This window comes from Phascolarctos cinereus, unplaced genomic scaffold (assembly GCF_003287225.1).
Source record: "Phascolarctos cinereus isolate Bilbo 61053 unplaced genomic scaffold, phaCin_HiC Scaffold_5;HRSCAF=322, whole genome shotgun sequence".
In the NCBI taxonomy this organism is placed as follows: domain Eukaryota; kingdom Metazoa; phylum Chordata; class Mammalia; order Diprotodontia; family Phascolarctidae; genus Phascolarctos; species Phascolarctos cinereus.
Window position 1 is genome coordinate 321,771,846 of NW_027555958.1, and position 24,510 is coordinate 321,796,355.

General features: G+C 42.1%; 1 long non-coding RNA gene across 1 annotated transcript; it reads left to right on the forward strand.

The window, feature by feature from the left end:
• The first annotated feature begins 664 nt into the window (after positions 1-664).
• On the forward strand, positions 665-24,447 carry LOC144457766 (uncharacterized). Its single transcript, XR_013487251.1, has 3 exons — positions 665-961; positions 16,045-16,094; positions 24,306-24,447. It is a non-coding gene; the product is annotated as an uncharacterized LOC144457766 (long non-coding RNA).
• The last annotated feature ends 63 nt before the right edge of the window (positions 24,448-24,510 follow it).

The window sequence follows — 24,510 nt, forward strand, 5'->3', positions numbered from 1 at the left end:
GTCTGTGTCAGCCCCTACCGCTATGAGCAAGACACAGGCCCAACCCATGGTCAGGGAGCATAGAGGGCATGTAGAACTATGTAACTTAAGGAAGAATAGGCAGAGAGGGCATAGTAATAAAGCCAGGGTCCATGAAGGAATCAATGGGCAGGGTAGAGAAAGCGAAGATCCACGGGACAGCCTGTGGAAAAGGTGCTAGATGAAGTTATGGTCCGTGGGTAGAGCTAAAGGAATCTTGGGGTTCAAGTTGTGGGAGGGGGAGTACAGTTAGAGCTCCAAGGGATCAGGGTTCATTAAGGGATACCAGATGATTCTCATTTTAAATCTGGGTTGTGAATTTCAGGGGGTGCAGTGACCTGAGAGGAACAATGAAGATCCATGGGTCATGGAACACAACCCCCTCTCTTCATTTCCCTCAGGTCTGAGTGTTTAGAACTCAATAAAGACAACTAGTCTCTCCATAGCATTCCCATGTTCTCCAGGCACCAGATGCCTTCCCACACCAACAAGAAAAAGACTGGTCATCTCAAGGGAAAATGGGGTGACTACAAATGTCCTGGGTCTCTTCCCTCTCCCGCTCCTCCAGATACTTTTTGGTGAAAGAAGAGTATATCCCAGATATCAGGGGATATCCATCACAACAACCAGCACCCCCGAAGATCCCCAAGCCACCATGAACACCTTGGGGCTTCTAAACACCTATCACCTGCTGGTAAATGCTCCCTAAAGGAGGCAGAGCTAGGGAGTAGGCACAGCCCCAATCTCTGGATTTATTCCTGGAATCTCAGCCTTAGAGGGAACCTGTAATAGGGAACTTACTACCTCATAGAGCAGTCTGTTCCATCTTAGAATAAGATGCCAGTTCTGCCTTCTACTACTCTACCACTACCAGCACCTGCCAAGATCTTCAGCACTACCAGATATATTGCTGAATTCTTACCTACCTTTCTCCAAGCTCTAGGTAAACGTTTACTTCTTCCTAGTCTACAAAATTCCTTCTTCACTAGGGATTACCACCTTCCTGTCTCTTCCAAATACACTTCCACCATCCAAGGATGGATTATTTTAAAATTTCTGCATAAGAGCTCACATGTATATGCATATAAATTAAGGTTTACAGAGCACTTTACACACATTATCTCATTTGTTTCTCACAACAATGCTTATGAAATAAGTGCTATTATTAACCCCTTTCATAGAGGAGAAAACTGAGGCTCAGAGATGTTGTCACTTGCCTAGGGTCACACAGCTGGGAGGCAGGATTCAAACCCAGATCTTCTTAACTTTGAGTCCAGCATTCTCTCTACTACTTCAAGTTGCTTCTCATAACAACACATTATATTCTTTGTTTTTTCAGTTAAATCTTCTCCTGTTTTCAGATCTACGTTCTCTCCCACCTCCCCCAAGTGAGAAAGCAAGCAAAACAAAATTCCTGTAACAACCATTTATAATCAAGCAGCACAAATTCCCACATTGGCCATGTCCAAAAAACACGTTTCAGCCTGTACCAAGTCAGTGACCTCTCCATTTCTCTTTGACTACAGAATCCGTTAGCAGTGACCCCATGGTGCCCAGATTGACTCTTTTGTGAAGGCGAACTAAGCCATCTTTTGCCTCCGTTTTTACCTAGACTCTAACCACTGAATGGGTGTTGCCTCAGACAAACTGAGACCTAGGAAAGACCTTAGCTTAAGAGGGCCAAGGTCTCCCACTGCATCCTGGGCCATTGCCAGTCATCCTGACCTATGTCTTGCCACTAGACTCCAATGACTCTGGAGAAGAGAGTGAGGTTGGTGACTTTGCATAGCTCTGCCTCACTTAAATCCAATTCACTTGCAAGTCAAGACGTCACCCTCCTGATGTCTTTGGTCCTCTTCCAGAATGAAGGACAAACAACAATGATGGGCTAGAAATATGAAACAGGTACCCAAGATGTCAGGGAGTAAGTACCCTGAAGTACCATTGCCATGTGCCAGCAGCTAAGGCCCATGGTGCGTGATGGACAGTGGGGAAGAGGAAAGCCAGGGCAGCAGGAAAAGACGCGTGGATTTGGAAAGGAGGGTACGAGCAGCAAGGGAGACAGAGGGCCCAAGGAGTCCTGTCTTAAAATGCTAAATATAATAAATTTATAGGCATAGTTCATTTCCATTAGTTCCTGAGCTGTCTAGCATAAAGTTATTATCCACTCAAGATTAAAACTAAAAATTTAGTGGGACCTCTCTTCCCAGAAATCTCATAATTTACTCCCCTTTTAAGCCTGTGCCTAGGAAGATTCAAATATCCCATCAACAAAGGAATGGATTGGGCTGGGGGAGGAGGGAGAGGAAAGAGGAAGGAAAAAGGGCAGGAGGGGAGGGAAGAAGGGAAGGAGATTTCCTCCACCATCTGGGGCGGAAGTCCCTTTCCCTTCCCACTCTTGCTAGAGAGTCCAGTGGATGCAGCCCTTCTGAAAGCTAGGAATATGAGAAGCCTGTGAGGCTTCCGCATCCAGAGGAAAAGGGGTAGAGAGAGTTTCTGGAGGAAGAAGGGGAGGAGAAACTAGAAAGGCCATACATGATTCCTGGGCAAGTGAAAGGAGAGTCAGAAGGGATAAGGTCTATGTTGTTGTTCAGTCGTGTCCAACTTTCTGTGACCCCATTTGGGGTTTTCTTAGTAAAGATACTGGAGTGCTTTGCCATTTTCTTCTCCAGCTCATTTTACAGATGAGGAAACTGAGACAAGTTAAGTGACTTGCCCAGAGTCACACAGCTAGTGAGTGTTATGTGTCTGAGGTCACATTTGAACTCAGGTCCTCCTGACTCCAAAGGCCAGAGCTCTATCCACTGTGCTACCTAGCTTTCCCTTCTCTGATCCCTTTTGCAAGTGAACTCAAGAGCATGGGCGCGCGCGCACACACACACACACACACACACACACACACACACACACACGGATTTGTTGCCTCTTCTATTCTCTATCTAGTCTAACTCTGCCAGAACCAAATTCCTCTCTCCAGGAGCCAGCCCTCCCCCCCACCCCCCAAGCACAGGTATGTACCTATCACCAGGCTTTACTGGCTAATAAGCTGGGAGTCTTCAGCCCACAAAGACACACCCTCCTTCCCTCCCTCCCTCCTTCCTCTAACTTGACCAAAACAGAACAGTTTTGCTCCTCATGTAGTACAGGACCTCTGTGAGTCAGCAGAGGAGATCTTTACTAAGAATTCAATCCCTACCATTAAATTAAATTAAATATTAAATCGTGATGGGGAGTGAAGACGATGTGGCGCGGACAGTCATTCATTAATCCATTAAACGTTTATGGAGTGCCTACCAGCTTAGGCAATGCTCAAAGGACCAGTCAAGCAGCCCAGTGCCCTAAGGTCTCTGATGCCTCCAGGCACCCTCCTTCCAACCTGAAACCAGGGGAAGCTCACATGCCCAAGAATCCGACGCACTGCACTGGACAGAGTTTCACGTTGCAGTTTTCCATCACTGTTCAGGCAGCAAAGGCACTGATCACCAGGCCATAGCTCTACCTCCCACGAGCTTTCCCTTACACAGTTTCTGCTTTTCAACATCCTAACCCTCCCCAAGCCATTAGTCAAACCCACTGCAGCAGCTTAGCTTCCCTCAGACATTTAGGTTCACTCTCTGGTCACTCCCTCTCCTCCCATCCCAAGTCTCTGGGCCCAGGCTTAGCACTCATGCTGACCAACTCTGACTTAATCACTAATCTCAAAAAATATTCCTGAATAGTCTGTCACCCCAACTGCTTCCTCTTCTAAACTGCTGCTCTACCACCTTTGAGGTTGGCCTCCCAAACCACCCATCAGTTTACAGCAGTACTGAGATTACCTCCTCAAGCTCTCTAATACTCCTCCCTTCCTCCCTCCTGGTGGAACTATAAGTTTCTACATTGCCAGAAAAGAGGAGGAATTCTTCCCACAACAGCACGTAGCCAAAGTTGTACATAAGGTGGGCCAGCTGGAGCTTTGCTCCAAAGTGCCTAGTTTAGGAGGTGCTGACAATACGTGTGGCAGCAGAACTTAGCACCTAGATAATAAGAACAATTAGCTAAAATGGAAATTATCAAATAAAATAACAGGCTTCTCTCTCACTCTGCCCTGTCCGCACCAGCACAGAAGACGTTGCAGCTAGCCATCTCTAGCAGTAGCCATCACACTAGTATCCCAGGGCTCCTATTTTTCTTTTCATAGTATGGCATCTTTCCCTGAGCTCCTAAACTAAGAGCTTCCTTCAAGACCCTTGCCGCTGTCTTGGTTTGTAGTAGGGCCCAGGCACACCATTCCTCCTTTCCCCTCTCTGGCTCATAGTGTCCCCGTATCTACGTCATGTATCCATTGGGTAATTATCTTAAATCATGACATGAAATGCTGGTTTATAATGCCAGGGGCGGGGAACTTGTGGCCTCAAGGCCACGTGTGGCCCTCTAGATCCTCAAGTGCGGCCTTTTGACTGAGTCCAAGTTTTACAAAACAATTCCTTTTACAAAGGGGATTTGTTCTGTGAAGTTTGGATTCGGATTCCTCACCCCCAGGCTCTACACCTAATTCCTCCTGGACTGATTTCCAGTGTTCTCAGCAATTTTTGTTGAATCATAAATCATTACTCCATTAGCTCAGATTTGGGGATTTGTTGTTCAGTTATTTTTCAGTCCTGTCTGACCCTTGATGACCCCATCTGAGATTTTCTTGGCAAAGATCCTGGTTAGTTTGCCATTTCCTTCTCCAGCTCATTTTACAGAGGAGGAACTGAGGCAAACAGGGTTAGGTGACTTGCTCAGGGTCAGATTTGAACTCAGGAACCCAGGAAGATGATACTTCCTGACTCCAGGCCCGGGACTCTTCACGACCTCGCTGCCCCATTGGGGGTTTATTAAACATTAAATTACCATATTTGTATGCTTCTGTATGTTGTGTAATTAATCTGTTCCATTAATCAAAATCTCTACTTTTTAACCAGTACTAAATATTTCTGATGATTGCCGCTTGGTAAAATAGTTTGAGATCTGATATTGCTAGGCCCCTTTCCTTCTCGTTTTGTTTTGTTTTTTTAATATTGTTATCCCTTAGATGCAGGGGTACAGAACTTGTGGCCTTGAGGCCACGTATGGCCCTATAGGTCCTCAAGTGTGGACCTTTGACTGGCTCTGAACCTGCTTTGGAGTCTTGACCTTTTATTCCTTCCTATGAATTTTTTTTTATCATTTTTCCTAGCCCTACAAAGTAATCCTTTGATGGTTGGACTGGTGTTCAGTGCAATACCAATCCGACTACCAAAGGATTACTTCGCACTGAATAAATAAATAAAGTACTAGTGTCAGTTTTATTATATTAGCATGGCTTAACCACGAGCAATCAATCTATCTCCAAAATATTTAGGTTCAGTCCCACAGTGTCCCAAATCATGACCCATCTCTAGGGCTCTGTCTCCCTGATCTGTCCCATCCCAGGGAACAGAACTGGGGATGAGCTTCTTGTTCTTGGATTCTTGGACCTGCTAGTTCGTTCCCTCCACGCCTTAGCAGACAGTTTCTGAGTTGCTGCAGTGAACCAAATTCACGCTCTGGCAACCATCCCTCTGGTGCAGAGCCTCTCTGCCTGAACTAGGCTGGTCTTCAGATGGCAGATGCCACCTTGGTCACCTAGGCCTTGCTCAAAGCCTTTTCAGCTTGGTAGGAGCCCCTGAGAGCATCTAACACAGTAAGCCCTGCCCCTCACAATATGATCCTTTCATCTATGCTTTTTTTGTTTGCTTGTTTGTTTTTTTACAAATAACAGATTCAGAGAAACCTTTTTTTTTTTTGGCTAGGCAATTGGGGTTAAGTGACTTGCCCAGGGTCACACAGCTGGTGTCAAGTGTCTGAGGCTGGATTTGAACTCAGGTCCTCCTGGCTTCAGGGCTGGTACTCTAGCCACTGTGCCATTTAGCTGTCCATAACATGATCCTTTCAATTCTGGTAAGAAGATGGTTTCAGAAGGACACGGTTATCAGGCTTAATGCTAGTCTCAAAGACGTCCCAGGTTCACTTAGAGCATTTCTCAGGAAGCTCCTATTATACATGCTGCACTCACTATATACTACTATATGCACCTACTCCAGGGACTCTACCAGTCTTTCACCCACAAGCAAACTGGTCCTGTAAGTGTTCAGGTATCTCCTGAAGTTAAAAGATCCCAGGAATCAGAGATTGTTGCACTAGACTACACAGGGCTCTAGGGATATTCTCATACTCTAATGCTCAAATGTGATCTCATCAATATGAGTATTCCCTTTTTTTTTTTTTTTTGGATGAGGCAGTTGGGGTTAAGTGACTTGCCCAGCTAGTAAGTGTCATGTGTCTGAAGTCAAATTTGAACTCAGGTCCTCCTGACTCCAAGGCCGGAGCTTTATCCACTGCACCACTAGCTGTCCCATATGGGTATTTCTTCCAGCAATTCAGGGCACAGCCCATCCAGGCCTATGCATCCTGGGCAACTCTTGTCCCTGTGCTTTAAGAATGCTAATGTACCAGAATACTGGCCCCACCCAGGCTTTTTGTCTGGGCTTGAACTCTACCCCAACCAGTATTTAGATGGGCAAGTTAGAGTTGGGAGGGGTAGCTGCTAAAATTACTCTCTGGGTTCTAGAGCTAGCCCTGTGGGGGTGAGCCAAGCTACTCATCTACTACCATAGCTCCTGAGCCCCCATCAGTGGGCTTTCCCTTAACAAGTTGGACACTTGACAAAAGCTGAAGAAGGCAAAACGGCAAAAAAAGAATAATAACTACATTCCACCCATAAACCTGGGGCTCCCTCTCCCAACAGAGTACATGGTGTCGCTGGGGAAGAATGGGACCAAAATGAACACACCATCACATAGGCATACGTGTAGGGAATACATGTGGTCAGGGAATTGTCCGGAGACATCCTTTCTTTGTGACTATGTTCTTGTTGTTCAGTCTTTTCAGTCATGTCTGGCTCTCCATGACCCCACTTGGGGTTTTCATGGCAAAGATACTGGAGTGATTTGCCATTTCCTTCTCCAGCTCATTTTATAGACAAGGAAACTGAGGCAAACAGGGTTAAGTGACTTGCCCAGGGTCACACAGCTGGTAAGTGTCTGAGGGCAGATTTGAACCCAGGAGGGTGAATCTTCCTGACTCCAGACCTAACACATTATCCACTGTACAACCTAGCTGACCCTAACTATGCTTACAAAGTCCGGTGATGGGTGTGGCATCTATTTTAGCTCCAATGACAAACTGGATCACTCTGCAGTTATGCTGGAACGGTTCCTCCCGGGGCATGGTGTCTTCTCTGATGCTGTTTCTGAGCTGGGCAGCTCCACTGTTCTGCTGCCGCTCTGCCATTATTCTAGGCTATTCTGCTAAGCTGGTCTTGATCCTCAGTGGCAGCTCAATTCTCCAGCACTTTCTGCTTCAGGCATAGCTGGTGCCTGCAGCAGCTGGGCCCCTTCAGAAAGAGCGGAGACCCCTTCACCTAGGATCCGAAAAAGCTTCTCCACTTCTGCCCCTTTGGCTCAGCTCTGAGGGTCTTCTCTGCCTCCCGGGCAGTCGAGGGAAGTGCAAGAGTGTCTATACCCTCTCTTCCACCATATTTGTGAGGTCCTTACTTGGACCAGCCACTCCTAGTTCAAGGCCAGGTCTCTTCCATGAGAAACCTCACTCTCATTTATGGCAATTAATCAATACATTTACTTAATCCTCATCTCTGTAGGCTGAACCACAACCAAATGTAGTGATGATGACTCTGGCCTCCACTGCCTGAATGTTCTCTGGTTCCTTATCAGGTACTCATCTCTGAATGTAAGCCTCCACCGACGATGTTCCCCAATAAAGCAATCCAAGCACCTCAGTTCCAGTTAATCACTTCATAGTCAGATTAGCTTTTACAAAGACATATTTAAGAACAAACACACAAATATTTTCCCCGATGCCTGGGGAACACCCACCCCGCCTATATCCCTTTAGCACCTGAGAGGAGAGAGGGATTAGGTTCACAGTCTGGTTCAGTTTCTACCTAGCATTGGTTCCAACAAGTTTCAAGTTCAAAGCCTTCTTTGGGCAGTACCCTGCCTTCGTACTGGTTTGGTTGCAACTCCCGGAGCTCCCAGGTCCCCACAGGTCAACCTCAGGCGTTCGAGACTCCACTCTGTTCACCTAGAACTGAAAGTCAAAAAGAAATAGACCAAAACCTCCAGCCCATTTCTCAAGGCGACAGGGCCTATAGGGAAGTGAAAGGCGGTCCTTTCCCACCCAGCTTCGTGCATGGTATCGGTGCTTCACCCCTAGAAACCACCAGAAAGAGACAGAAACTGTGCCTCAATTAGGTAGATTTAAAAGCTCGGCTAATTCTGGCCATGTAGGCGATGAGAAGACACCAGTGCAGACTGTCTTCCCAAAATGAGATGTTTTGGCCCATGTGGGGCCTCCATCTTAGGTGGTCTGGGCTTATGGTAAAACCCTTTTACGTAAAGAAAGGAAATAAAGAACTCAATAAGTTGCTCTAAACCAATTCAACCTTAGTACTTACAGACTTTGACGAGAAGGGGAGGATAGCAGGGAAAAAAGTATATATGTGTTTATATATGTATATATGTATACATGCACACATATACATACAGGGAAATCTAGCTCAGTCTGATCAGCTGAACAACCACCCACAATTCCAGAGAACCAATGATGAAGCACACTACCCACCTTCGGACAGAGAAGTAATGGACTAATGATTCATCACGAGACAAACATTTTTTGGACGTGGCCAATGAAAGAATTTGTCATGCTAGACTATTCATATGTGTTACAAGGGTTTTATTTTGTTTTGTTTTTCTTTTTTCAATTGAGGGAGAAGAGTAAAAGAAAATAGATATTTGTTCATTGAAAAAATTAATTTTTTAAAAGAAAATTTAGCAGGATTATGACATGAAAGCGATGAAAGGAATGAAATGAAAGTGACGCATTTAGGTCCTCCACAAATAGGCAGAGTTGGAGAATCCCACCATCCAAAAGGAATCTCTATTCAATGTGGACTCTGTGCTGGATGGCTTCCATCGCCTGTGGCATGAGCCCCCTTATTATGCCTTATCTAATATATTTGACGAGTGAGATCTTCTAACAAGGTTATCTTTACTATTATACTCTTCAAAAAATCTTGAGTAATTTCGATGTATACATGGGAGACAACTCATTGAAAGAGGAAAATATATATTAATATATATTTTGTATACTATTATAAAGTGTTTCTTTTATATAATCAAGAAGCACAGTAGTGTCTTGTATTCTCACCATCTTTTAGTCAGTTGTGTGTTAGTAAAGATGCAGAATATTACCTGTGAAAGCCTGCCTATTACCTACTAACATCCTCATTGAAGGTGCCCTTCATTTCTACATAGATTATTCTCCCACACTTTTATGTAAGTCAGTATGGAGGCATACAGGTTGTTAGTTTTTTACTTTTCTCAATCACCTTTCAGTATTAATAAAGTTCCAAGTTTTTTCCCTGCCTTTGGTTGCTTTCCTTCCTTCAGACATCTTGGGAAATGACCCAGCAATACCCTCACAATTGCATGGCAGCTCAGATCTCCTCTGTGTACACACAGCTGGCTATTCCCATCTTTATTTTCCTTGGTCCCATTTCTGTCTCCTCCATGAGCACTTCCAAGACTGTGATGTTAGAGGTCAAGTATACTATCTCAGCAGAACTCAATGCAGAAAACAATTTGTTGTAAAAATCTTTGTGAATCTATGCCTTTTTTGTCTGTTTGATACCCTCCTTCCATTTTTATTCTCAAATGGCCTCTGAATGACTTTCCTTAGTTGGGTCTCTACCAACGTTTCATTAAATAAGTTTTAACTCTCACCATTGTCCATAAGATTAAAAGTAAAATTTTATTGACATCTTGTTTTTGCATCACTCATATTTCCCAACATATCCCACCCCAATCAGAAAGTCATCCCCTATAACAAAAAATAAAAAAGAAGAGGGAAAGTTCAAGACAGACTAACATGTCTCACAATCCTGATATTAAATGTAGTATTTTGAACCCTCAGTCCTCCACCTCTGCAATGAAGGGAGGGAGGTACATCCTCATATCTCTTCTTTCAGACCATGCTTGGTCATTTTAATTTCACAACACAATTTCATTTTGTTGTTGTTTTCATTGACAATGTTGTAATCAGTGCCTATGATATGTTCTGGTTCTACTTACCTTCACTTTGCCTCCATCTCTATATTCATCATTTCTTGGGAGTATGGTAATACCCCCTCACAGTAATGTACCATAACTCTTTAGCCATTCCCCCAGTCAATGAGCATCTCTTTTGTTTCCCTATAAGATTTTTAAATGACTTTATGTTTAAAAAAAAAAACAAACAACACAGCATCGCCTTTGGCTGCCATCTCTATCCAGTTAATAAGTGTTAGATATCTGCTGACCAAGGCCCATTTTAAGCCTCTTTTGTCCTCTTTGTTATGACAGTTGCTTTAAGCTTTTTAATGACAGCATCAAATTCTTTGTCTAGATCCTTTCTTTTAACCATTACCCATTTTTCATTATCATTGATTTGTTTGAATAGATCAAGATTGAGTTGTTTCCATTTTATATCATGTTCTCATTTTTACATCAGGCTTTGCACTAATTTTGATCTTTGCTTAAACAAGTCAGTGGTCTGACTGGACACAAACAGCTGATTCAGAAATCACTTCCTCCCGCATCACTGAGTCATATCCTGTCTGTCAAAATACAATTAGTTTCACTCTTTATGTTATTTAGTATTCATCCTATCCAGTACCTACTGATTTTTTTCTCAAATAGAGTGTTCACAGCATATAGTCAAGAGGTTTCTGGTTGCCTCCCAGAATCTGACCTCTCTCATTCTTTTTGATCCTGATCCTTGTGTTCCAATACATTTCTACCATCTTCAACTCTGGCGCTGAAGTCACTGAGTATCGAATCATCTAATACAGGGGGCTTTCGTTCTTCATGACATTGCTCTACTTCTTCCTCCTGTAGGGTAGATAGTGAGGAGGATGGGGCAATTATTGTCAGCTTGGTGTTTTTGCAGATACTTATCCTGAGGAGTGCTGAAACTTGAGAGGAATGAATGTCCCGTAAAATCATGTTCTTGTCGTCTTTTGGTGCGTGATCAGATCCACTCTGCTAATTCCTTTTTTTTTCTTTTCTAAAGATAACCTATGAGCCATCCTTCCATTATTTAGCTATAATTTCCAAATTTGTTCTGGTTTCAAGAATGACCCTTCCAGTATAAGGATTCTAAATCTTTTATTAATTATTGACTTAGGGGTGTACTGGTAAACATTCAACAACCAGCTCTCCAAAAGGCAGGACAGACTTTTCAAGTTTAATCCACATTATCAGCATTTTCTCCATTCTTTTCTTAAGTCTAGACAATGAGCAAAACAATGTCAAGTCCTGATTTGTAGCATTTGCTGATTTTTGGAATGTAAATGCTCACACTGAAAATTTAACAATCAGCTTTCTTGAGTCAGTATAAGCACACCCCTTGATAGACCTCTTTGGCAGTGTACAGGGAAAAAATACTTAAGGGGCAGCCAGGTGGCTCAGTGAATAGAGCTCTGGCCTTGGAGTCAGGAGGACCTGAGTTCAAATCCAACCTCAGACACTTGATTCTTACCAGTGATGTGACCCTGGGCAAATCACTTAACCCTGATTGCCTCACCAAAAAAAAAACATAACAGAAAAGATACTCAAGAGGCAACCAAGAGGTACAGTGGATAGAGCACTGACCCTAGAATCAGGAGGACCCAATTTCAACTTGGCCTTAAGATGCTTGCTAGCTGCGTCACCCTGAGCAAGTCACTTGACTTGCCTCAGGGGGGAAAAATACTATACCCTTGACTTTAGGCCAGAAATAATTTTATTTAATTAATAATAGCTAACATTATATTTAATTCATTTTTAAAATTAATTTTATTTTATTTAATAATAGCTACCATTTCCATAGCACTTTAAGGTTTAACAAAGTGCTTTACAAATATTATCACAACAGCCCTGAGAGGTAGGTGCTATTATTATCCCCTTTTTACAGATGAGGAAACTGAGGCAGACAGAGGTTAAATGACTTGCCCAGTGTCACAGAGTTCATAAGTGTCTGAGGGAGGACTTGAACTCAAGTCTTCCTGACTCTGGGTCCAATGTTTTATCCACTGAGCCACCCAGCTGCCTCTAGGTAGTTTAACATTACTCTCTATCCAATCCATTTCTCTATGAGCTAAACTGATAGATAGAGAAAGAGACAGAGAGTGAGAGACAGACAGACAGAGGGAGATGTCCAAACTTGGCATAGCCCTCTTCATGACCTTCAATATGTCTTTCTAACCCCAACGTGATTTGAGGTAACATTTAGAGGAATCTTGAACAAGTCGAAGATCATCATATGATAAAATACAGTTTGCAGTTAACATTGCAGAATACCGACTCCTCAATTCCTTCTTGAACCACTGCACCCACCCCCCACGATTCAAAGGGATCAATATCAAAAATTTCTTCTTAATTCCTTTCTTCTTTTTGAATGGAATAGAAGGCACTTTCTTTGGGAAGGTCATAGGTTAATCTTCAGGGGAAGGGAAGGCAGGAACCCAAAGAAACAAGAAGCCCTCTCTATACACACTTCAGTTTCCTGCCTCGGTCCATTTCCTTATGAAAGACCTTTCTGTCCTCAGTCTAACACCCTTCTTTCCTAGGGAGGACCACTAGAAAGAGCTTTTACAGAAAACAGAATTTCTTAAAATTTTCAGTTGTATTACAAAGGAGGCTGTACATAGACTTACTTCCAGAAGGAAATGCTCAATTTTGGTTACAAGTTGGTGAAAATAAAGTTGTCATTTTTTTCCCATCCAAGTCCCATTCTGCTCTCCTGTCCAAAACCTATCTCTGGGTCCCAAGTCAAGAACTCTTGCAGTAAGAATATGTCTATTCCTTGATCTTTGCCTCATAATCTCACATTTTGAGTACTAACAGCCAAGTTGAAAGTCATAGAAAATGATAGCTAGCATTTTGTTCAGTTCTGTCTAACTCTTCATGACCCCATTTGGGGTTTTCTTGGCAAAGTTACTAGAGCGTTTGCCATTTCCTTCTCCAGCTCATTTTACAGATGAGGAAATGGAGGCAAACAGGGTTAATTGACTTGCCCAGGGCACAAAGCTAGAAACTAGCTGAGGCCAGATTTGAACTCAGGAAGATGAATCATCCTGATTCCAGGATCTGTGCTCTTATCCACTGTGCCACCTAGCTGCCTCAACATTTACATAGTTCTTTAAGGTTTACAAAGCAAACTTTATCCTCAGGTAGGTCAGCTGATAACTATCATCCCCATTTTATGGTTGAGGACAGCAAGATCCCAAGGCCCACCTTTACCATCCAGGTTGTATTCTTTTGGCTACTCCCCAGCTTATCACTGACATTCCTTAAAGCTGGCTCACTAAAGAGAATACAGTTCTCCAGATGCGGTCCAACTAAGATTATAGTGTTAACGATCGCCATCTTAATTCTGGAAAAATAGACATCTCTCAGTGCAGCCTGAGTGATTTCTACATTTGGTGGCTGCCACACATTGCCATTAACTCATCTTGAGTTTTCAGTCCACCAAAACCCTCAGACCTCAACTGAGGCAGCAAACTGCCAAGCCATGCAGCCATCATTGTGTACTTGGGAAGTTGACTTTGTGAGCTCAGGTGAAAGACTTTCTATTCATACCTGTTAAATTTCATCTTAGAGACACAATGTTGTGGAGTAAATAGATCTGGCTTATTGTCAGGAAGACAGGGCCAAAGTCTCACCTCTGACATCCTGTGTGACTCTAAAAAAATTACTTAATCTTTCCATCCTCCAGGCAATTCTCTGAGTCCATACAGGGAAGAATAATTACTGATCCGCCTTGGGAGAGGGTGTTTCCTCATCAAGAGTAACCCTTTGTTGAGTCATTTTTCAGTTGTTTCCAACTCCTCATGACCCCATTTGGGGTTTTATTGGCAAAGATACTGGTTTGTCATTTCCTTCTCCAGCTCATTTTACAGAAGAGAAAACTGAGGCAAACAGGATTAAATGATTTGCCCAGAGGGTCACATATCTAGTGTCTGAGGCCAGATTTGAAATCACAAAGATGAGTCTTCCCGACACTGGGCCTGGTGCTCTATCCACTGCACCACCTAGCTGCCCCTAGTAGCTAATGAAATCACAAATCTAGATGCCCCCCAATTAACTTCTTTGGAATTAGTCTAGTGTTGTAGCATAGCTAAGGTCTTTTTTAATCCTGTTCCTATTCTCCAAGGTGTTTCTCCAGCTTTCATTCATTTGTGAATTGACAAGCATGCCATCCAAGCCTTTATCTGAATGATTGATATAAATGGTAAATGGCACAGGGCCAAGCACCAGCAACTGGGACACTCTGCTAGTGACTCCTTGCACATTGACCTTGAACTATTAATGACTGTTTGGTCATTCAAACACTTGTAAATCCATCTAATTGTATGATCTTCTAGCCCATATCTCTCATGTTTTCCACAAGGAAAGCATAAGAAACTTTGTCAAATACTCAACTAAAATCTAGTCTAGTAAATGCTGGCAAAGAAGTGAAAGAGGTGAGTTTGATATGACTTGTCCTTGATGAAACCATCAAACCAGCCATGCTGGCTCTTTCGGACAACCCTCTCCTCTTCTAGATGTTCACTGACCACCCTTTTAATAATAGGCTCTAGAATTGTTTTAATAGCTGTAGTCCTAATCTGTAGCTATAGCTATAGTTCAGTGAGTTAGGCCATTGGCACATTTCTTTGGTGTTCAGGGGTCATAAGGTTAATTGGAATCAAGGCTGGTGATCAGGCTCTCCCACACATTCATTCTCCAACATTTAGCAGCAAATGCTTTCTAAGCAAATACTTGTGCAGTAATTGTTTCTCACAAGCCACCACAAGGAGAAAGCAAAACTCAATGAGAAGCTCACAATATTTTGGTAATATCTATTAAAGGATATAAGATGAATCATAACCAGCTGGATGGCAAACACTCAGAATGTAAAGGCTGTTGTCAGCCCTACTAAATGCTTTCTTCTTTGGGGGGGGGGCAGGGCTAGGCAATGGCGTTAAGTGACTTGGCCAGGGTCACACAGCTAGTACATGTCAAGTGTTTGGTCTGAGGCTGGATTTGAACTCAGGTCCTCTTGATTCCGGGGCCGGTGCTCTATCCACTGCGCCACCTAGCTGCCCCAAAAGCTCTACTTCTGATATCAGGCCTTATCAGAGAGGTTTTCTACTCTTCCCAGTATTCTTAAAGATTTTCTTTTTCTTTTTCTTTTTTTTTTTTTTGGTTAGGCAATGGGGTTAAGTGACTTGCCCAGGGTCACACAGCTAGTAAGTGTTATGTGTCTGAGGCCGGATTTGAACTATTTGAACTATCTATCGCTCCACCTAGCTGCCCCTTATTAAAGATTTTCAGTGGCTAATGGACCAGAGCCAACAAGCGTAACTCATGAACAATTCTCGCCTTATTCATAACTGGTCTATGACTTTCAACAGCCTCAGATATCAGTTTCCAGTCTGAAGGAAAACCTATGGTGGACTGGCTCCCATAATTAACTTAATGATATAAAGTCAGTAACATTGGGAGGCTGCTATCATCTTAGGATAGGCAGTCATTAATAAAAATTTGGAACCAAATCTAGTTAACAAACATTTATTAAGCATTTAATATGTGCCAGGTACGGGGCTAAGCCTGGGGATATTTAAGAGAAAAAAGGGGCAAAAACAGAAAAACAATCCATGTCCTTGAAGAGCTCACATTCTGATGGGAGAGAAAACATACAAGAAACAAACAAGATGTATAAAGTATAAATTAGAGGTAATCTCAAGGAAAGGCACCAGCACAGAGAAGCAAAAGGGTTCTGGAGACTGCTGTAACCAGCTGGAGAGCAGGTTATTAAATTTTCAGTGTGAGCATTTACCACTCAGAAATTGATAAACAGTTTTAATCAGGGTTTGATTTATTTGTTTTGTTGATTGTTTAGACTGAAGAAAGTGATGGAGAAAATGTTAATGATGCATCTTAAAAGTAAAGGTATGTCATTTGTACTATTTGGAGGTGGGGGAGATCTGGTTGTTAAAGAATTTACTAGCATACCATTAAATGAAGGGAAAAGGCTTCTTACAGAAGATGGAACTTTAATTGGGACTTGGAGGAAGCCAGGGAAGACAGGAGACAGAGAAGATGAGAGAGAATTCCAGGCATAGCAGATAGCCAGTGAAAAGGCAAAGAGATGGAGTGTCTTGTGTAGGGAACAGCAAGGAGGCCAGCGTCACCGCATCATAGAGTATATGGAAGAGAGGAAAGTGTAAGAAGATTGGAAAGAGAAATATCAGGAAAAAATAGAGTAAGCTCCACTCCCTCCCCACCCCACCCCCATCCTCACCTCCCCACCAAAGCCTCCAAACAGATCTAGAAAATGCACCAAAACAAATCCCGATCATGAAATCCAAGAAAAGATCACCATGAGTCATTTGTCCAGCCCAGGTTGGCATAGGGAGACAGAGAGGTCTGTGGACATAGGGTTGGGGTCTTGCCAAGAGCACACCAAAGGGATGAAGCATTCCAGCACAAAATAAGTCTGTGCACCAAGACAAGAACAGACAGAAGGGTCTCCATTTGTGTAGAGTGCAGGAACAAGTACCAGCTGGCAACTCTGTCACTCACTGTTCTGGATCACAGATCCAGGGGGGACTGAAGAGAAGACCTGTATTTAGAAGCAGTGCTCCCGGGTGAGAAAGCAGTGGTATCCCATAGCAAAAATAAACGACTTGAAAAAATTGAGGAGAAATAATTTAAAAATTATCGAACAATGTAAAAGCCATGATAAAAAAATATCCTAGACATCATATTTTAGGAAATCATAAAAGAAAACCGTACATATTTCTTAAAAACTCTCAGGTAGCAAATTATAAATATAAAGAATCCACCAGTCATCTCCTTAAAGAAATCCCAAAATGAAAACTCCCAGGAACATTATGACAAAAATTCAGTTTCCAGGTTAAAAAAAAAAATACTGCAAGCAGCCAAAAAGAAAGACTTCAAGTATTGAACCACAATCAGGATCACACACAACTTAGCAGTCACCACCACAAAGAAGCAGAGAGCCTGGAATATAATATTTCAGAAGGTCAAGAATATAGATAGACCTATGACCTAGAATAACTTGTCCAGCAAAACTGAATATAATCCTACAGAAGGAAAAATACACCCTTAACAAAAAAATAAAATAAATAAAACACTTCCAAGCATTCCTAATGAAAAGACCAGAGCTGCATAGAAATTTTGAAATGCAAACACAGAATCAAGAGAAGAATAAAATGATAAGCATGAGAGAACAATCATAAGGGACTAACTAGGATAAACTGTTTACATTCTAATATGAATAGATGATACATGTGTCCCCTCTATCATCATCAAGAGTCAAAGAGGAAGGACCCTCTCTGTCTAATTAGACAGAGAATCTAGCAGTGGTTCTGTTATGTCTCCTTTTTTTTTTTTGCTGGGATAATTGGGTTAAGTGACTTGCCCAGGGTCACACAGCTAGTAAGCGTCAAGTGTCTGAGGCCGGATTTAAACTCAAGTCCTCCTGACTCCAAGGCCAGAGCTCTAACCATTGAGTCACCTAGCTGCCCCTATTCTGTTATGCCTTGATGATCTTTTAAAAGGAATGGAAAAGGAGAGGAAAAGGAATACCCTAGAGGTAAAAAGGGAGAAGACAGGAAGGGGAAATTATCTCACATAATCAAGATATGAAAGTAAAAGTCTAGACAAACAAGAAGGAAGGGAGAAATGGGGGACACTTGAACCTTACTCTCATATAAACAAAAAGAGGTGGGTAGATCTGGAGGATGACACTGGAGGTGGTCCAGATGGGAGTAAGAGAACAGGCAGTGGAGGGAATGGATTGGGGGCTGGTATACACACAGTTATATATAGAAATATATTTCACTTAACAGAGAAAGAGTCAAGAGAGAGGGGAGAAAGGAAGGGGGAAATATAGACAATAAATTAAGAGAAGAAACATATTACCTTCTTCCTGATAGAAAGGTGATTCAGAGTAAAGAATCATATATAATATAGAATATAATGCAAAAAAAAGTTTTCTTTGACTATACATGTTTGTAATGGGGTTTTGTTTTGTTTTGTTTTTCTTTCTAAATTGGGCAGGAGGGATGGAAGAGAGAAAGGCAGATTTTTTTGCTTATTAAAAAAATCAAATCTAATTTTTAAAAAGAGGCCTGGAAAGGTAGGAAGGTAAATTATTAAAAACTTGAGACGCCAAACAGAAGATATCATATTTAATCCTGGAGGTAATGGAAAACCACTGGAATTTATTGAGTAGGTTGGGGGAAAGGGAAGGGAATGGTATGATTAGATCTATGCTTTAGGGTGATCACTTGGGCAGTTGAACGGAGTGGGAAGAGACTTTAGGCAGGCAGACCAACCAGGAGTTTGTTTCAATAGTCCAGGGATGAGGTGACGAAGGCCAGCCCCAGGTTAGTGTCAATGTCAGAGAAGAGTAGTGGGCATACGTTAGAAGATGTTATGAAGGTGGAATAAGCAGAATTTATCAATGGATTGGATGTGGGGAAGGGGGGGTGAGAATGAGGAGTTGAAGATAACACCTAGTTTGGGAGACTGGGTGATTGGGACGATGGTAGGTGTCTTCAAGAGTAATGGGGAAGTCAGAAAGAGAGGCAGCTTTGAGGGGAAAGATAATGAGTTTAGTTTTGGACATGCTGGGTTTAAGACATCTACAAGACATCCAGTTTTAGATGTTCAATAGGCAATTGGAAATGTAAGAATGCAAGTCAGGACAGAGGTAAGGTCTGGATAAATAGATCTGAGAAGAGTTGGCATAGAAAAGATAATTGAATCCATGGGAACTGGTGAAATCATCAAGCAAAATAATACAGAGGAAGAAAAGAAGAGGGCCCAAACAGAACTTTGGCAGACACCCATGTTTTAGCAGGCACTACCTGTGACTATGATCCAGAAAAGAACACTGAGAAAGAGCAATGAGACAGGGAGGAGTAGAACCAGGAGAGAGAATTGTCACAAAAACCTGGAGAGCAGAGAACATCAAGAAGAGAGTGATTGCCAGTGTCAAAGACTCCAAGAAGGATGAGGATTGAGAAAAGGCCATTAGATTTTGCAATTAAGGGAGCATTGGTGATTTGGGAGATTCAGATTTAGTCAAATGATTCAGCTGGAAGCCAGACCAATTATAGTCAGCTTTCACAAAGAATTTAGCCATGAAAGAGAAGAGATGTGTAGGATGACAACTAGCAGGGATGGGCAGCCAGCTCAGGGTTTTTTAAGGATAAGCAAAAATAGGTACGTTTGTATGCATCAGGGAAGCAGCCTATTGGCGATGGCAGGGATAATGGAAGGGGCAGTCATTGGATGGTATTGAATCACTTATGCATGAAGAAGGGTTTAGCTTGGCTTCCTTTTCATGTGAAACCCAGGTAAAGGGGGAGATAGTGGTGGAAGGGATCTGAATAATATGTGAAGAGAAGAAAGACAAAAGAGGGAGCTCTTGGTGAATGGTCTCAATTTTTTTTAGTGAAATTTGAGCGTAACTTCTCAGTTGAGAAGGTTGGAGGAAGGGCAGCCATAGGAGGTTTGAAGAAGTGTTGAAAAGGCTTGGAAAAGCCACTTATGATGAGTGGGATAGAGAATTGATTAGGGAAATGTAACTAATTTACAGTGGGCCCAGTCAGCATGCTTTCTTGATTTCCCTCAGTTTCATTCAACAGCATAAGAACAGGAGAAAAAGCAGAGGAGAGTGGCAGTAAACCTAGAGTGGGGTTTTGCAAGGCATCATTAGTGACAGGATGAGGGGTTAAGTGACTCTAAAGTAGAGAACAGTGTGGAATTGTATTGGTTTATCAAGAAGTCCAGACAGGGAAGAACGCAGAGTGCAGCCAGTGCTGGGTTGATGGCCTGGGAAAGAATTGAGAGGTGGAGGGATGAGAAGTCATAGTGAGGACATAGAACGGGGTTAGAGGTCATAAGGCACAGGGAAAGATGTAATAATAGAAGATGAAGGAACTTCAGAATTCACAGACAAAAAAGTGGAATTGTCGTCAGTGATAGCCAAGGTGAATCTGAGGTAAAGGAGAGAGTGGTGGAAGGAGTGTGAATGGTGTGTGATGAGGTCATGGGGAATAAGTAGACTAAGGAACTGGGAAGTTGGGGTGCTCGAGGGAGTATATAAGTCCAAGGCCCCCAATATGAGGTCAGGAGTTGGGCAGGAGAGAACAATGAAGAGCCAGGCGTTGAACTCACTGAGGAGCAAAAGAGAGTGTCCAGGGGGCTGGTAGACAACGGCTACCAGAATCTCAATAGGATGGTAAATATAGATTGAATGAACTTCAAAGACAAAGAGAAGAGATTAGTGAACAATAGTTGTAGAGTCTGGAAGTAGCAATGGAGAGCGATACTCCCCTACCACAACTACTTGGAGGTGATATTAGAAAAAGTACAACCATCACTGGATATGGTGGCCAAGAATGCCATGTCATCATGTCATCATAAGGGAGCCAGATCTCTATGAATGCCAGAAGATGGTAAGAGTGGGAAAGTAAAAGGTTTAAGATAAAAGCAAGTTTCTTAAGTAAGGCTGGAGTAAGTATTCTAGCAAGCAAAGTAGAAGAGGTGGGTAGATCTGGAGAAGGACAATGGAGGTGGTCCAGACAAGAGTACGAGAACAGGCAGTAGAGAGAGTGGATTGGGGTTTGTATAATGACAACCAGGAGGTTCAGCATCATGAGAATGGGAAGAGCATGGTATGGTCAGAGCATGCTAACCACTGAAGATGAGTTCAGGCAAATCATAACTGAAGAGAAGTATATTGAAGGAAGACAGTGATCAGATGAGGGCCCTCCCCGGATGTCCGACCTTGCAGCAGGTGGTGATGTCAAGTCCTATGAGGTCCAGAAAGCCCACCTCACACCATGCAGGAGTAGTATTTCCAGAGGAATTTGGACAGGAGGCAGGAGCTGGCAAGTTGAAGGGGATCTGCTCTGGAAATGGCCAGTAGAACACTTCAGAAGGACCTGAGATGAAGATAGAAGCCTGAGGCCTGAAACCAGGCCTAAAACAGGATACCTTGGCAAGACCCAGATCTAATAGGCCAGAGAAAGGAAGGCTGGATTAGGGTTGATGCAAAATCAGAGGCCACAGGCGGTCTGGGGCTGGATCATAGCAAAGTAGTACTCCCTATGAAGTCCTAGAGGCAAAAATAGGTAGGCCTGGGCTGAGAATGACTTTGACAGAAGCTATTATTATTAGAGGAGGGGAGAGTAAGACAAAATCTTTTACAGTAATTAGGAGGAAAAAAAATCTGTTGTACTTTTGACAAACAAGTTTATAAGGCTACAAGAAGCATTGCTTGAAATGATATTCAAAACTCAGATCATTCAACAGTTAACATAAGATGTCCTTAGATATTGCAGGAAAGTGATATTCAGCAAGGAGAACACCCCTAAGTTGATTCCTCTGAGTAAAGCTTCTCCCCCTCTGAGTTGCCCAAGGTGGTCTGCCAGCCAAGCATCAGAGAAAGCCTGGAGCTCCTCCTGGGATTTTGTACTCAGGCAACCAAAGTTCCGTAAACCACTTGAGCCTTTAAGTTCCCTGAGCCAAGTCTCCAGGATGGTTTCAATGCTTTTAAGACAAACTAATCTAGTTTGCATGGGGGTTAGGCGGGGGTTAGGGTATTGCTCCTACCACACCTACCTTTACAACCTTATTAAACATTATTTTTCTTCCCACACACTGTTGTTCATCCAAACAAGCCTTCTTATGGTTACTCACACCCAACATTCCATTTCTCTTCCCAGTCTTTGCCCAGGCAATTGGACCTCCTTTTCCCTGAATACCCTTCTACCCTCTGCCTCTTAGAATCTTGTTTCCTTTAAAACTCAGCTCTGTCAACATGTTTTATGCAGTCTTTCCTGATTTCCCCCTGCTGTTAGTGATTCCCTGATTTACCTTGTAGCTGTCTTGTATACACACATACACACATAGTTCAGAGATACTTATTTGCTTCCAGACTACCTCAATAAAAGAATATTGCAATAGTGAATTTTTTGGTTTCCCAGTGAACACTAAAGTTATGTTTACACTATACTGTAGTCTACTAAGTGTGCAATAGTATTATGACTAAAACTAGTGCATACTTTAATTACAAAATACTTTATTTCATAGTCTTTCTTAACATGACTATTATGAGCCACATTGTAAGACGACTAATATTGACAAACTTAACCCTTCTCAGCAATACAAGGATCTAAGACATCTCCAGAGGCCTCGGGATGGAAAATGCTATCCACATCCAAAGAAAGAACTATGGAAGTTGAATTGCTATCATTTTTTTCTTCTCTTCTGTTGAGTTTTGTTTCCTCTTTCTGATGATTCCTCCTATTGGTTTTAATTTTTACTTACAACTTCACTAATGTGAAAATATGTTTAATAGGAATGTAAATGTATAGCCTATATCAGATTGTGCCCCGTCTTGTGGAGGGTGGTAGGAAGGGGGAGAAAAATTTTAAACTCAAAAGTATATGGAAATGATTGTTGATAAAGCAAAATAAATTAATAAAATTTTTTTTAAAATTTAAAAAACCATGAATATTATGGAAGTGTTGTATAACCTATATTGAATTGCTTACCTTCTCAATGAGGGTAGTGGGGAAGGAGGAAGGGAGAGCATTTGGAACGTTTAAAAACTAACATTGGGGCAGCTAGGTGGCTCAGTGAATACAGCTCTGGCCTTGGAGTCAGGAGGACCTGAGTTCAAATCTAGCTTCAGACACTTAACACTTACTAGCTGTGTGACCCTGGGCAAGTCACTCAACCCCGATTGCCTCACACTTCCCCCCACAAAAAAAAAACCTGAATATTAAAAATGGTTTTTTCACATGTAACTGGGGACAAATAAAAACATCAAATTAAAAACTGTAAAATACTTTATTTCTAAAAAATGCAAAAGTATATTAAAAATTTAAATAAAATAAAAATTAAAAAATGCTAACCATCATATCATCTGAGTTGCAGAGAGTGGTGGTAATCTTTTCTGATGGTGGAAGATCTTGTCTCCCTGTTGATGGCTGCTGACTGATTGGGGTGTTGGTTGCTGAAGGTTGGGGTGACTATAGTAATTTCTTAAAATAAGGCAATTACATTCCCTGCATCTACTGATTCTTCCTTTCACAAAAGATTTCTCTGTAGAATGTAATGCTGATTGATAGCATTTTACCCACATCTTTCAAAATTGGAATCAATCCTCTCAAACCCTGAAGCTGCTTTACCAACTAAGTTTATGGAATATTTTTCAATATTTATGTGTCTTAGAGAACAGTGAAGCCAAGGAGAGCTAGACAGATGGAGAACAAGCCAGTAGGTGGAACAGTCAGAATACACATTTATAGATTAAGGTCCTGTTTTATACAGGCGCTGTTCTCAAAGCCCAAAACCAATTACAATTACAACATCAAGATCACAGAACACTTTAAGAGATACAATGGTAATGAAAAAGTTTGACATATTGCGAGAATCATCAAAATGTGACACAGAGACACAATGTGAGTACATTCTGTTGGAAAAATGGCTCTGATAGACTTGTGCAAGGCAGGCTTGCTGCAAACCTTGAACTTGTAAAAAACCAACAAACCACAATATCTGCCGCGATAAAGCGAAACTCAATAAAATGAAGTCTGCCTGTACTGGTTTTATGTATACGTTGTTTCCCCTAGTTTTTTCCCATCCCCTTGAAGTCAAGGATTGCTTGGTTTTTGTCTTTGTATTATACCCGGTGTCTAGCACTTTACCAGGCACATTGTACATGCGTAATAAATACTAGTCTAAGGGTTGATATCTGGTACACTGAAGGAAATATAATCCTTGGAAAGAAACCTTCTTCCTCTAGTCTACAAAAACTTAAAGTTCCTACATGAATTGAAGTGAAATAAGCAGAACCAGGAAACAATACACCCGGTGGCTAGAACAATGAAAAGTCCAACAAAATAATCAAAATGAATCCTGGGAAATTATAACCAAACTTGGACCCAAAGAAGAAGTAGGAGAAGACATAACCGCTCTTCCCAAACCCTAGCTCTGCTTCTTTGCAGGGGGGGCGGGGGACTATGGTTGTGAAAGATCGTACATCAGATTTTTTTTTCTATATGTTGATTAATTTTACTTAACTTTTTTCTCTCTTTTCTTCTTTGTTATAAGGAAAATATAGATGATGTAAAAACAAGAAACAAGAACAAAAATTAAAACGAACTTGAAAACCCCATAAAGCAAACGAATTACAGCCCCTCCGCGTGCCTTGATGAAACCTGGATGTCCACTGCATCTCGTCCCGTCTCGTCCCATCCCCTTTAAAATCCAGAGACTACATTTCCCAGAGGCCCCAGCGCCCAAGGCGAAGGCGGCA